The sequence below is a fragment of the Mastomys coucha genome, unplaced genomic scaffold (genome assembly GCF_008632895.1).
Source record: "Mastomys coucha isolate ucsf_1 unplaced genomic scaffold, UCSF_Mcou_1 pScaffold6, whole genome shotgun sequence".
Taxonomy (NCBI): domain Eukaryota; kingdom Metazoa; phylum Chordata; class Mammalia; order Rodentia; family Muridae; genus Mastomys; species Mastomys coucha.
The window spans coordinates 15969485-15985862 of NW_022196912.1; the positions used below are offsets into that span (position 1 = coordinate 15969485).

At 41.9% G+C, this 16378-nt stretch overlaps 1 pseudogene; it reads right to left on the bottom strand.

The window, feature by feature from the left end:
• Nucleotides 1–9995: 9995 nt before the first annotated feature.
• LOC116080658 lies at nt 9996–10459 on the bottom strand (annotated as a pseudogene).
• Between the last annotated feature and the right edge of the window lie 5919 nt (nt 10460–16378).

The window sequence follows — 16378 nt, forward strand, 5'->3', positions numbered from 1 at the left end:
TTAATCAAGAGGGAAACTTGCTTATTGTCAAATTGATTTTTTTCCCTGACTGGGAACCATTAGGCCACTGTAAAATTCTAGACTCTGACAAAATCACAGTGACACTCAACTTCTGAAAAAGATTTCCCAAACATTATAATCGCAGGGATGACATAGAACCTTATTTTCATATATAAAACCATGTTAGATTAAGAAACCCATAGTTGGAGAACTGAATACACCTATAAACTTTCTTCAGATGTGGGACTGCACAGGATGAGGTTCTGAGACGGCAGAGAGGCAAATGAACATAGGGACCCAGGGGACTGATAACACTAAGCAGAGACAGCTACATCTGAGCTTACAGCTCACACCCTGATGACTTAGATGACATTTGTAATCATTTCAGCTTCTCCACTGAGGCCACAGAAGGGCCATGGCCTAGGAGCAAAAGGCACTTTCCAAAATTAAGGAAACCACCATAAGATTAATGACAATGCTTATACGGATGACCCCTTTAAAAGCTAATCAGTCTTTCAGGAGATAAATGATCCTTCATTGACTTTTGCTGAACAAAATACCCCTCAGAAGAAAATAATCAAATCCAGAAACATCAAATGTACCATCCATGGCATTTCTATGTCATTCTATCAAATGTAGACATGAGGCACACAATGTCATCCAAAGATAAGAACGGGGCAGAATGTCCGATAGCAGCAGGGTGGGTGACAGACAAATCGATTTTGGAATTAGAAGACAAGGACCATAAAATTACTTTAAAATATGCTAAAACATCTACAGAGCATGTGTTAGATAAGGGCAAGGTGAAAAAAGCAATTCTAAGAAAAGAACCAACAGAGATTCCAGAGATGGAAGAATATTTGACAGGGAATTGAATAAGACTGGCACATGTTGGACACACGGGTTTATCAGCTTGGGGGAGGGGTATGTCAACAGTAATTGATGAAACTGAAGTGGAGAGAACAGCTAGGGATAATGCTGAAGACATCATTAGTGACCTCTAGGATAACTCCAAAGGACTAGCATGCATAGGAGTGGAGGCTGCAAGACAAGAAAAGTGGGAGGGAGGAAAAGTGGAATAAAATACTCCACTTTTAAGAAGTAACGAGAAAACAAAAACCTTCAGATCACAAACTCAGGAATCCTCGGTAGAAGAGATATGAAGAAAAAAATGCACTTAGGAACAGAAGGTCAAACTGTTTAAAGTTCATTCTGTGGAGAAAAGGGGCACACTGTGTGCAGGAAAACTATGATAAAAATTAACCTTGTCTTGCCATCAGCAATACTGGACACAAGTAGCCAGTAAGATGACACACAGTAAAAGTAATGAGAAAAACATAGGCTACCCAGAGTTTAAATCCAATGGGACTGTCATGGTAAAATTAAGGCAAAGTAAGAATAAACATCAAGGAGCAATGGAGAAAATGTGTCTCCAGCAGATTTAAATGCTTAAGACAGTTCTGACTGAGGTGGAACGATTCATTGTTCTTAAAAACAACAACAAAACAATTTTGTTTTCTAACAGTGTGCCTATGGGCACACACATGTGAGTGCGGTGCCTGCAGATGCCAGAAGAGAAAGTCTTCCAGGACCTGGAGTTGGAGGTGTCTGTGATCTGTCTGACATGGGTGCTAGATTCACACTCAGGTTCTCCAGAAGAGCAGTGGACACACTTCCCTGCTGAACTGCCTCTCCTGCCCAGAGATCTGAGTTTTACTTTAAAAGTATCTATTTCATTTTTTTATGTATATAAATGTTTAACCCATGTGTATGTTTGTGTACCACATGCATGCAGTGCCATTAGAGTCAAGAAAAGGGTGTGAGATCATCTATAAGTGGATTTACAGACAATTGTACTCCTCTTTGTGGGTGTTGGGAATTGACCTCAGGTCCTTCCCAAGAGCAAGGAGTGCTCTTAACCACTGAGCCACCTCTCCAGCCCAGAGATATGAATCTTCAGGAAGACAGGAGGAGCAAAGGAAATGTCAAGTATGTGATTAAAGATAAAATATGACTCTTTCCCACAAGTTATTTCATCAATGACTGACAGCTTAAGCAAAAATAAAATATTAAGACATTTCCATGTGTGAAGGAGTAAAACATGCTAACAAAGACTGGAGATCCTGTTACTGTAAACATCCTGACTGATATTGTCCAAGTTCTAGACAATACAGCCATCAGCAGAACTGGGTAAAGAACAAATAATGAACCAAAGAAAACCAACAAAACCAAATTGCAGGTAAAGACAGTTTCCCTTATGAATTTGATTTAAAACAACAACTACAACCTTTAAGTAATAAATATTACTATTATTCAACCTTTTACAAACAAGTGGGAATCATTCCTACTGTTTTTGAGATGTGTGTTTATTGTCCTATGTATCAGGAATTCATTCTTTAGCATTCTATCACATGGATTTTACAACAATACACAAATGCTATTTACAGTTTCACACAAAGCTTTTTGTAGTCCTGGATGTTAAGTTGGTCTTTGTAAATATCCAGAACTATAATGTTTAGGTCCTAGGACAGAGGTGCACACCTAACTTTACAAAGTGAACTGAGCTTTAGTTTGGTTGTGCTCCTGATAATAACCTACAGTTTTTCTCATCCATATAAGGAAAGATTCAGGCAATGTCATCTCTGAGAGCTTTCTGTTATTAATTCTCTAATTATATTACTAATCTGTCTAGTATTTTCATTAACTTCACTTGAAAATAATATCAAATTTGCAAAATATTGCAAAAAACAAAAATAATACAAATATCCATATGCCTTTTAACCTGGGTTTACCTTTGTTAAATTTTATCCCATTTTCTTTGCCACTTTTGCTATCTATAAACAGCTGTGGTGTGGCTGACTGACCAACCTCTGGAACACATCCTCTTATCTCTTTGATGGCAAGTTACACCTTGTTTTTTTTTTTATCCCAAATCCTTCAGGGTGCATTTCATGAGAATAGAGATGTATTCTGGGGCCAGAAGGATGGTTTTGTGGGTAAAGATGATTGCTCTCAAGCTGGGCTACCAGAGTTCCCTCCCTAGGAACCAGACAGTGGAAGGGGAAAACAGACCCGCATGCTGTCCTTTGTCTCCACTGGTATGCTATGGCATGTATGTGAGCACACACACACACACACACACACACACACACACACACACACCACCCCAAACAAATAAATAAAGTTTGAAACAGAATAGAGATATATTGTTACCTAACCACAGGATAGCCATCAGCTTTGTAAGTTTCTGTCAGTATAAAATTTTAACCGTCCATACCCATTATTGCCAGGACCGTTTGCCTCTGCAGCACAGGATTCACTGAGGCTCAGCAAGTGGCTGTGAGCTGTGATGTGTCTTCAGCGTTTGTGAAAATTCTCACAGCCTTTCCTGGTATTTCTGCAATACTGACACTTGTCGGCCGCCTTACCCGTCCAGTTAGAAGTAAGGAGGCAAACACCGAGCCCTTCTCCATGCAGTTTAATCAGGAACCTTCATATTTACTTCTTCTCTAGCTAGCTTCTTTTATATTCTTCTATATCTTCTGCTTACATCTTACTTATTACTACTTACATCTTATTAGTTACATACTTATTCCTAATTCTATATCTTACATCTATCCTTACATCTTACTTCTAAATCTACATCTTCTCTCCTATCCCATTACCAGCCCCAATTCTACATACTTACTCCTAAATCTTACATCTTACCTCTAATTCTATCTAATCTATATATCTATATCTCTCCCCAGCCCCCAGCCCTTGTGGGTTAAATACTTTCCCTGGTCCCAATCAGCATCAGCTACGTGGCAAAGCATAATAGGCTGCGGGAAATCATGCCAGCTTGCATCACAAACTAGAGGCACTCAGCTTTTCCAACTAAGGCCTGTTTATCAATGCTCTCTGCTCTGGCCGGAGACCAGGTGTTCAGTACATATGTGTATATATATATATGTATATGTATGTATATATATATGTATATGTATGTATATGTATGTATATATATATGTATATGTATGTATATATATGTATATATATGTATGTGTATATATATGTATGTATGTATGTATGTGTGTGTGTGTATATATATATATATATATATGGTGGCAGCTGCGGCTCCCTACAGACATTTCCAAAAGATCCTTAATGCATTTTACTAGAAAGAGCCTTTTTTTTTTTTTTTTTTTTTTTTTTTTTTTTTTGGTTTTTCGAGACAGGGTTACTAGAAAGAGCCTTATTCAATGGAGCCCTGGGATGAAGAGTGTGTGCTACCAGGTGCAGCTCTCAAGTTCGTTTTTTGAACTTAATCTCACTGTGCTAAGTAATAAGACATACTAAATTTCTTCTGTTTCATTCTCCAATGCCTTTTTGTGCCATTCTGTCCAACGCACCCTGATATCTGTACTCTAACAAATACAATAAACAAATTACAACTTCAGTATCAATGACCCAAGTTCCCATTTGTCAGCTTTTTTTCCCTTAGTGTTTGCCATCAGTCGCATGTCTGCTCTTCTGTTCTTACCAGAGAGGAATTCTTTTCAAACATTTTTGTTTTATGCTTATTTTATGTTATGTTTAGAGGTGCTTTTCCTGTACGTGTGTCCGTGCACTCAGTGTGTGTCTGGGGCTCTCGGAATTCGGAGTTCAGAAGCGTGCATCAGACCCCCTGAACTCTGAGCTCAGGGTGGTTCTGAGCTACCGTTTGGATCCTGGGATCCGAACCTAGGTCCTCTGTAAAAGCACCAACTGCTCTTAACTGTGAGCCATCTCTGTAGCCCCGAGGAGTGAGTCCCATGGGCACATATCATAAACTTCTTGGCTCACTCTGTTCCAGTATAATAATGCAGTTGAATTCCAGTGGTGACAACTCAGTTTTACAACTTGTCTTCTTTCTGGGCAGCCCTGCGCACGGAGCCTGAGAAACCCCTCTACTATTCTGCCTTATCCTACGTTAAGGTCAAAGCCACACTTCTTTGGTGCAGCTAGGGCATCTGTCGCTGCTGCTGTCCCCTGTGTGAGTTTGCTTTTCGTCTTTACCAAGAGGCTACCCCGCACTGGACAGACTGTTCCTAAATCATCGCCCCCTATGCTGTGTCCACTCGCACCTGTTGAGTTGTCTCACGTTTTCCTTGGGAGGTGAGAAAGCAACTCAAAAGGATGCTCATCTTTCTACAGAAAATAAAGTCTGCAAAAATATCTGCATGTAGAGAGGCATCTTTCTTTTCTGTTTCAGAATTGACACCGGCTTCTGTCCCACTCTCTTCTCGTGGACTTGAACATTTCACTCTTGGCATTTTCCCCTTCGTCAGTGTATCCATTTCCCTTCTCCGGAGGCACTGAGCCCACTACACCCCACGTGCTCTCGAGTCTCCTCAACATTTCCTGCTCCAACGTCTTCACCTAGAAGCACTGTCACTCTAAATAAAAATCTCCAGGAAGTCCATGGGTATGTGGTCCCGTGTCCTCATTTTCTCTCCTACTTCTTGTGCTTTCAGTTCTCCACAGCCACGCTCCTGCTGAGGTCCCCAAGAACCTCCACGAGGAAGGGGGTGGCCCGTATCATTGCCCACCTCTTACTTGGTCTTTCAGTTTGGTGTCTATCCACAGCCTCTACATAACCATGTCTGTTCACAGCGCCCTCTCTGGTTTTGGTCCAGCTGGCTGCTTCGTAGGTCTGTTTCTTGGTTGCTTTCTTTCTTTCTTAGCCACACCATAAACTCCTAAGGTTTCTTTCACCTGGCCATCAATTATGGTGTGAGAGGATTCCTATCCCAGAGCAAGCAAGCTTCTGATTCCAGTGTGGGGGTGTTGGACTAACAGTTCTTCCTTTCTGCCACAAGCAGTGGACATCTTGACTATTAACAACTGTTATTACCTTGGCAACTCAGCTTAAAAAAAAAAAACAGGAAACATTCTTTTCAAAGACTATTACTTATCATTGAAAAGGATTTCTTTTCAATGGTTCGTTAATTTATGTTTTCGGAATAAGCGAGGTCATTGCCTACCGCGCAGTCAAATGCACTGCAGTTTGTTTTAGTTTCAAGCTTCCTGGCTGGAAATTTAAGAGTGAAGTCAAGTCAACCCGAGTGCAGATTCTTCGTGTGTGGTCCATCCTGCCTCTCACTCTAATTCTGTAGCTGCAAACACTGTAAAAGGAGAAATAGCTTTCCTTGGGGGCAAAATGAAGCAAAAGTAAAAGCAAACTGCACCTATGCTATGTTGGGTAAATGTACAGTTCTAGTCATTATACTGTGTGGGCCAGAGTGGTTCTCGCTGGCAAGAAAGCCGGCAGATGAAATAGAAAATTACCCAAGCCCATGTATGAAAATGTACAAGTAGAAACAGTGCCCTGGGAGACTGGATCAAGGAGAAAGTACACTGATTTATTTAACTCTTGTGCCAGCCAAAGTTTTAACATCTCTAAGAACTGCGTGATGATGATGATGATGATGATGATGATGATGATGATGAGGAGGAGGAGGAGGAGGAGGATGGTGATTGTAGGGTCAGCACTGTGATGATGATGATGATGATGATGATGATGATGATGATGATGATGATGCTGATGCTGATGATGATTGTAGGGTCAGCAAGATGGCTCAGTGGATAAAGGCGTTTGATGCCAAACCTGATGACTTGAGTTTCCCCACCTGGACCCATGTGGTAGAAGAAGAAGAAGGAAAAGGAGAAGGAGGAGGAGGAGGAGGAGAAGGAGGAGGAGGAGGAGGAGGAGGACACATTCTAACTCTTGAGTGTTGTCTTCTGACCTCCACTTGTACATGTGTACAACACCCTTAAATAAATACATGAAAAACTAAATAGCAATAGTAACAGCAACAATAATATTGGGCTTCCTTTACCGAGCATCCTAAGATTTAGTGAATGCAGGTTGTCACTTACTCTCATCTTTCTGGACTCAGTACATGACTTGCTCTTTCACTGAAGTTTCCCTTCCCTGACCTTAATCATTGTGGAATAATACAATCCTTATTGTCATCCCCTGGGGACTCTGCTGAGGCCAAGGGAGGGAGAACCACTTTCCTAGGCCTCCCTGACTCCAGACCTGCCCAGATGCTCGTCTGGAAGTGCTCACACATGGGAGATGTAGACATGCTTCAGAATACTATCATTGTGAACGATCTCGAGATGGACAGACATTTTGGGAAGAGGAAGTAGAAAGGCTTGTGCTGCAGGAGTTACTTTGGGGAGGGGAAGGAGGTGTCTGACTTTGAAAATTGAGAGTTTGGGGTTGGGGACTTAGTTCAGAAGTGTTGCCTAGCATAAGCCTTTGGTTCCCCGCCCAACACTACCACCACCACCACCAGGCTATGCCTGCTTCCAAATGGCAGTTGTGCATTTAGGGATGAAAAATGACATAGAGTCCACCCTTAAATAAGTGTTGAGACCACACTATGCTCTGCTGTAAGTCACTCCATGCTCTGAGATGTGGCTTTCAGGCTGCCCCTTCCCCTGGGTGATTCCATTTTTCAAAGCGCATTTGACTATTTTGAGTGTACATCCAGAGGCGGGTGACTGTGCACCTTGTAAGACTCCATCATCTGTCTAATACCGCTAATGATGCAAAGACTGATAAATAGCTTACTCCTAAAAATTAAAAGGGTCCTACCATATAAACATATCAAAGTAGATTGAGATTACATGGCTCTTGGTTGTACTAAGACCAGATATAAGAACTTACCCAGTAGAACAGACTGATTAAGAGTCTAACCCCTTCACCCCAGAGGAAAACATCTAAATCTGCAAAGAGACAGCCACACCCCATTGTCACCTGACCACTTAGTGTATATGTCACTAGGGAGGAAGAAAAATCCTGATTGTCCCAGGAGTTTCAGTTCAGCTCAGTCCCCACTGCTGACAAGCTCTACTCAAATATCCCTCTGTCCAGCTGTCTACCTATCCATCTGTGTTGACCCATTCCTCAACTTCACCTCCATGGACCTAATCCTGCATATTGCCTCTACAGCTCAATTCAATTCTGATGCTAAGCATTATACTGAGTTTATGGGTTGTCTCTGCAGTGACATCCACAGGGTTTGTTATCTAAATACTTCCCCTCTCAGACTCTCTTTGCATCTCTGTCAGCCTCCGCTTTGCCTACAGTAAAGACTCCTAAAAACCCCTGAACTTTGTCATGCCTCTTTAATCCTTTTGCAGCCATTTTTGCAACTACATCAATATGAATATAATGACTGTGCAGTGTGTAAGGTGTGATCTGAGAGTCAATCTTGGTAGTTAAGACTGGAATAATAGGCCGGGTATGGTGTCACATGCCTTTAATCCAAGCACTCAGTAGAGGTAGAAGCAGGTTGGATCTCTGTGAATTTGAGGCTAGCCTGGTCTACATAGAGAATTCCAGGATAGTTAGCTGTATGTCATGAGATTCCTCTCTTTTAAAAACAAACAAAAACAAACAAACAAACAAACAAACAAGAGGTTGGGGAAGTGAAGGTGCCCCTCTGTCTTCTGGAGGGATTCCTCAAACTCTCCATGAGTCCATAAGAAATTTGAATGTGCACAAGAATGATAAGAAATAGAACATGGAGCTTTACAGGAAGGATGGAGCACGCTTGGGCCAAACTTCTAGCTTTCCTTTCTTGTGGCCACTTCCATAATTCTTGTTCATTTGAAGCATCAGTGATTTTAAGTTGTTCATAAGGCTATACAGCTATCACTTATCTTAAGGAGTTTTTGTCATGCTCAACAATCTGAGGTAGAGCTCACATTTCTGTCCATCATGGCCTCCTCCCCATCCTGGTAAACAGTCTATTTTCTGTCTGTGTGGATTCACCTATGCTGGGCATTTCATAGAAGTAGATTAACTTAACACATTGATTTTTATATATGGATTCTTTCACAGATATGTTCACAAGGCTCATATGTGCAATAAAATATATCAGTATATCATTCCTGTTACAGTCTGTGGTGGTTTGAATAAGAATAGCCTCCATAGGCTCATATATTTTAGTGCTTAGTCATCAGGGAGTAAAGCTATTTAAAAGGATTAGAAGGATTAGGAGGTGTGGCCTTATTTTAGGAAGCATGTTACTGGATGTGGGCTTTGAGGTTTTTTTTTGTTTGTTTGTTTAATAAATGAAGCTTATTTTATTTTTCTTAAAAATACAATGCATACTTGAACCTGCCTACCATTTAGTTTTGAACAGAATGGCACACACACAAGTAATCTCTGGGCCACATGGTTGTTCGATATGGGAAAAAAAATAAACCAAAGTCACAAAAATGTTAAAGAGCAAAAACATCTACTCTTCATAAAGGCAACATGTAGACATTGTACGGCTTATAAAAGTAAAGGGAGCCGGCAGCCTAGTTCAGTGGTCACACTTGCCTAACGTGTAAGTAAGGCACTGGGCTGGATCCTCAGTACTACTGGATCCTCAGGACTGTGCAGAAAAGCAAAAGCTCCGATGCAGGGCAATCGAGGCCACTGCAACCTGAAGTAACTCCACACAGAGCATTGGGACACTACCAGGAAGTGACCTCATGAGGAACCATGAGTGACTCCAGGCTCACGAAAGTTTGTAGGACTGTAAAAATATATTAATGCACAAAATAATAAAAGTAACTCTAGATTTTCCTCCTTGGGTAAGCTGTATGTGTGCGGTGCTTTTCCTGAAAAGCTTCTGTTTAGCAGGGCATGCTGGCTGGGCTCGCCAGCCCCAGCCCACGGTCACAGGAACTATGGCCAGTCTTCATTTTCCTCTGTAACTTGCTTTTCCACCCATGCACACAGACTTTATTTTCAGTACAAGACGCTAGTTTTCTAGTGCTACATTTTAATCAACATATTACATTTAAAGTCTTGATTTCTGAATGAATTTCTTAGTACTATGCAACTGTTGAAGTGAACTGCTGGAGACCTCTTGACAGCTGCAAGAAATGCTTGATTTAAAATATGATCAAGATGAGACTGTATCAGAAGCCCTGAGACACTAGTGGGTGGACAGGTAAGGGACTGTTCATCAGTGGCCATTCGTAATTTTGCCTTTAGAAACTGGGAAGAAATTGTCATCTTTGAGTTTCAAATGTTTGGGTAAATCCAGTTGTTTCTTTAGCTTCTTCAAAATCGCCTTGAATCACAGAAATAAGTGACTCTAAAGAATCAAAGTTCTTTTCAGGCCTGAGGTAGCCAACGATGGCCACATTGAGAATTTCCCCATAGAAGTCCTCTTTAAAAGTATGGATGATGCAGGTTTCCATAGACTTTTTCATGTTTTTGTAGTATGGATTCCATCCTATGCTCACCACCATTTTATAGACATCTCTGCTCCCAACGCTGGCCCAACCATAATAAATGCCACATCAGCTGGAAGATTGTCTACTACTTGTTCAGGAAAATTGGCTGGGGGGTGGGAATGCTCAGTAGCTTGGAGCTGCGGCCGTTCGAAGTCACCTGGCCACAGCAGAAGAAGGGCAGGCTCCTCATGACACTGGCCTCAGAGGACGTGGTCTGCTCCTTGCTCAGTGCCTGCGAAGGAGGCTGTGAATGTGGCGCCCGGCCTGGACCAGCCTGGGATCACGAGGGAGCTGGGCTAGCAGAGCGGGACCCCTGCAGCTACTAGCTACCAGTGCCTGCCAGGGGGACAGCGGGCGTTGGGTTCAGGGGCCCATCGTTACAACTGCGACATGTCTGCCGGCTTTGAGGCTTTGAAAGCTCACGATAGGCCCTCTCTCTCTTGGTCTGAAGATCGGAATGTAGTTCTCAGCTACTGCTTCCGAGCCTGTCTGCATGCCACCATACTCCGTACTATGATGATAATGGACTAAACCTCTGAAACTGTAAGCCGGAACTTAATAAGTGCTTTCTCATATAAGAGTTAACTTAGTGTTACTGTCTCTTCACATCAATAAAACAGTGACTAAGACGCGGTCAAATCATATTAATTGTGAAGATATACATTTTGTTTACCCTGTTATTAGCTTATGAACATTTATTTTGTTTCCCTCTTATGGATATTATAAGCAATGGTGCTATGAACATTCATGTAGAAGGTTTGTGTGAACATAATGCATTCACTTCTTCTAGGCAAATATCTAGGAATGGAATTCCCAGTTAAACTGGTGAGTTTAACATTTTGAGGATCTTATTACTGTTTTTCAAAGTGACTATCCAAATGTCCAAATGCCCAAATGCCCATTTACGTGAGCCATGTGGGAGTTTCCATTTCCCCACATCTTCATTGACACTTCTTTCCACAGAAAAGAAGTGGGACCCTTGTGGTTTTTTTTTTTTTTATATAAGTAGTTTTTTAAAAAAATCTTATTGGATGTATATTGTGTGCTGGAGTATATGTCTATGCACCATGCACACACCTGAGCCCAAGGAAGTGATAAGTGTTGTCATATTTCTTGAAACTGCAGTTATAGATTGTTGTGAACTGCCATGTCTGTGTTTGATACCAAACTCTGATCCTCTGCATGAGCAGCGAGAGCTTTTAACTGATGAATCACTTCTCTAGCTGCAGTAAACCTTCTGCTTTATTCAAAAGGCATTTCCTTTATGTCAAATAACGTTTTTTTTGTTTTGTTTTGTTTTTTGAGACTGGGTACAATGCTATGTTGCCTTGACTGGCACCATACTTCTGTTCCTTTGTCCACACATTCTGAGTGCTGGACTTTCAGGTGCACACACACATACACGCACACATACACATACACACGCACACACACATATACACACATACACACACATGCACGCGCACACACACACGCACACACACATATACACACATACACATACATGCACGCACATACACACATACACACACATGCACGCACACACACACGCGTGCGCGTGCGCACACATACACACACATACACACATACATACACACACATATACACACATACACACACATGCACGTGCACACACACACGCACACACACATATACACACATACACATACATGCACGCACATACACACATACACACACATACACACACATACATACACACGCGCACACATATGCACGCACATACACACTCACACACATACACACACATACACACACGCACATACACACACATACACGCACACATACACATGCACACACACATACACATACATCCACATCCACATCCACATCCACATGCACACACACACATGCACATACACACACACATACACACATACACACACATATACACATGCACATACACACACATACATGCACATATACACACACATACACATGCACACACACATACACACACATACACATACACATGCACACACACAAACACACGCACATACACACACACGCACATACACACACACACACACCCCACACACGCACATACACACACATACACACATACATGCACACATACACATACACATGCACACACACATATACACACACACATGCACGCACACACACACACACGCACACACAAACACACACATACACACACATACACATGCACATACACATGCACATACACATGCACATACACATGCACATACACACACATACACATGCACACACACATGCACGCACATACACACACATACACACGCACACACACATACACACATACACACACATACACACACATACACACGCACACACACACATACACACACATACACACACATACACACATACACACACACACACAGCTCTAATCTTGTTATTAGTCTATTTTCTCTCTCACTTCCTTCCATTTACTGTTTTTGCCTAATACCCCTCTACTATTTATGGATAGCTAGCACGAAACCTGGATATGTAGGGCTTGTTTCCAGAGGTCATTTTCGGCTTGGAATGGAAACCTGAATTAAGTCCAATCACAAGTTTATTACTGTTGAGAATTAAATCTCAATTAGTTTAGCTCAAGTCTAGGTACCTTTATTAAGCATATTGTTCAGATTTCTGGGATATGATGGATTGACTGGTTATCACATTTAAAATCAAAAATACATGTCAAGGTCTGTGGTGATTTGAATAGGTATGACCCCAATAGACTTGCGTGTTTGAATGCTTAGCACTTGGAAAGTGGCACTGTTAGAAGGTGTGGTCTTGTTGGAGTAGGTGTGGAAAGTGTGTCACTGTAGGGGCAGGCTTTGAGGTCTCTCAAAAGTTCAAGATGTAGAGCTCTGGGCTCCTCTGGCAACATGTCTGCCTGCATGCTACCATGCTTACTAGCATGATGAGAATAGACTGAACCTCTGAAACTATAAGCCAGCCCCAATTAAATTAAATGTTTATAAGAGTTGCCATGGTCATGGTGTCTCTTCATAGCAGTAAAACCCTAAATAAGACAGATGTTAGTACCAGGGACTGGATATTGCTGTGATAGGCCTGGCCATGCTTTTGTTGGGAGGAATGTAGATTTGGGGACTTCGAATTAAGACAGCAATGGAATGCTTTAAGTGAGGTTTAATGGGACATCCTAGCAGGAATATGGAGACACTGGTGCTGAGGGTAATTTGAACTGGGTGGTGGAGGGGGGCTGGCTGAAGACATTTCAGGGGGAGAATAACTTTAGTATGTTACCTAGAGATCAATCTTGTGAGATCTTGGTGAAGAAAGTGGCTGCTTTTTGCCCTTGTTCAGAGTCTGCCTAAGGCTAAAATAAAGAGATTTAGATTAATTGCATTGGCAAAGGAAGTCTCAAAACAGTCTAGTATAGACTCCGTCCTGTGGGTCACTCTTATGAAGAACATTGTGATGAAATGGAGCTAGCTTAGGAAGGAAAACTACAAAATGTATAGTTCAGGGATTAAATGGGCACCAGGAAGTAGAATGGGGCTAAATCCTGTGTTCAAGGGGATAACAGATTAAAGATATTAAGTGGAAGTAAGGGAGTGGTGGCAAGATCTCACCCAGTTGAGCTTCAATCTTATGAAAAGGAATTAAGAAAAAGCTTAGGTCCAAGCTCTGTGGTACATGACTTTAATCCAGCACTCAGGAGACAGAAGCACGCAGATCTCTGAGTTCAAGGACAGCTTGGTCTACAAAGCAAGTTCTAGGACAGCAAAGCTCAGGCAGTGAATGAAATCATCAAAAACAAAGCTGATGAAGATGCAATTGAACAAGAGGGGCCATGTTCCAACCCTAGCAAGCAGCAGAATTTGACAGCTTCGGCCACGTGGTTCTGGCTTTAGAGTTAAGGATAGAAGAAACTGGTTATGAATCTCCCTCTGTGACTAAAGACATCTGCCAAGGCCAGGCATCTGGCAGGGAGTCCCTGCACTATGTGAAGCTGTGAAGGTAAAGCCTGGATTGCCTTGGAGACTTCAAGAGGTTAGAGATGCCAGAGCCATCAGATAGCTGCCGAGGAAAGCTTCTCACAGGGAGTGGAACCCAGCCCATGAGAAAGAAGTGTATTGTAGTCAACAAGGCTGAAAAGAATTGGAGAGCAGTTTGAGCAGGATTTGGGGTTTGCCCAGCTGCTTTTCCAGTCTTACTTTGGTTCAGTGTCTCCTCACCATGCTCCCTTTCCAATGTTTTGGAAACAATGTATATTCTGTGCCGTGATATGTTGGAAGTATATGATCTACATTTTGATTTTGATTTTATAGGTGATTACAGTTAAGTGATCACATGAATCTCAGAAGAGACTGAATTTGGGACTTTTAAACATTTTGAAGTTGGGCTAAATGCATTTTGCATTATATTATGGCTACAAGCCAGAGATAAATGTAATAGGCTAAACAGATATGGTCCCCATAGACTCATGTGCTTGGAGGCTTGAACTATGGGGAGTGGAACTATTGGGAAATGTGGCATTTTTGGAGTAGGTGTAGCCTTGTTGGGAGAAGTGTGTTACTGTGGGTCTCCTAGCTCCACCAAGTGTGAAACACAGTCCCCTTCTGCTGCCTGTGGATTAAGATGTAGAACTCTGGGCTCCTCCTACACCATGTCTGCCTGCACACTGCCATGCTTCCCACCATTATGATAATGGACTATGCCGTTGAACCTGTAAGCCAGCCCCAATTAAATATTTTCTTTTCTAAGAATTGTTGAAGGGATTTGCAACCCCATAGGAAGAACAACAATATCAACCAACAAGACCACCCAGAGTTCCCAGTGACTAAACCATCAACCAAAGAATACACATGAAGGGACCCATAGCTCTAGCTGCATATGTAGTAGAGGATGGCCTTATCTGGCATTAATGGGAAGGGAAGCCCTTGGTCCTGTGAAGGCTTGATGCCTTAGGGTGGAAGATTGCCAGGGTGGTGAGGTGGGAGTGGGTGGGTGGGTTTGTGGGGGAGCACCCTCATAGAAGCAGGGGGAGAGGGGATGGGATAGGGAGTTTGTGAAGGGGAAACCAGGAAAGAGGATAACATTTGAAATGTAAATAAATAAAATATCCAATAAAAAAAAGAATTGCCTTGGCCATGGTGCCTCTTCTCAATAACAACCCTAACTAAGACAACATCCTTCAAAAAACAAACAAACAAACAAACAAACAAAACCAAACAAACATAAAATAAAGAAAGAGTTGACCTGGGAACATGGCTCAATAGGTAAAGTGCTTGCTGTGCAAGAGTGATGACTGAATTTGAATCTCCAACATCCACAAAAAATCCAAGGACTTCAGCATAAATTTGTAACGCTGAAGAATGAGGATGATCCTGAAGGATAAGGATGAGAGTGGTAAAGGAGGAAACCATGTCAGCCCTTGGTCTCCACATGTGCATACGTATGCAACACACCTGCAGCCACATGTGAACCTACATGCATATACCAGAGAAAAAGAGAGAGAGAGAGAGAGAGAGAGAGAGAGAGAGAGAGAGAGAGAGAGAGAGAGAGAGAGGAAAGACCTGAGAAATATAAGAAAGGTAATAACTGGGTATCTTTGATTCAACAATCAACTGCAGGAAATACAATCCAAGGAAGTCACTACACATTGCCACAACGTTTCCATATTTTATAAATGTACTTTTAATTATGAAAGGGAAGCAAGCAAGCATCCAGTATGGTAGCCAGCTCTTTAATCCTGGCACATTTGGGGTTAAGGCAGGAAGAATCGAGTTTGTTGCAACCTTCACAACATACCAAGTTTGAGGCCAGCTTGGGCTACATGAAACCATGTCTCAGAAAAGAAAATTGAGTAATTTAGTAGGTGGATCGATACATTTTGATATGTCTAGGCAGTAAGTATTCATTTATTTAGAATGATGAACAAATATGTTTACCATATAATCCAGAAAGTATGGAAATGTTCAGGATCCAGGAGAACAGAAACAAAGAAACCAGGATAAATATATGAGTGGGTCCAGTAGCTGGCCTGGGAAGGGGTTGGGGAAGGGCTGTGAGTTACACATACTAGGGATTCATGTTTAAATATGTGTGAAGAAAGGAGAGAAGCTGGGGTCTCTGAAGGTAATTGGCT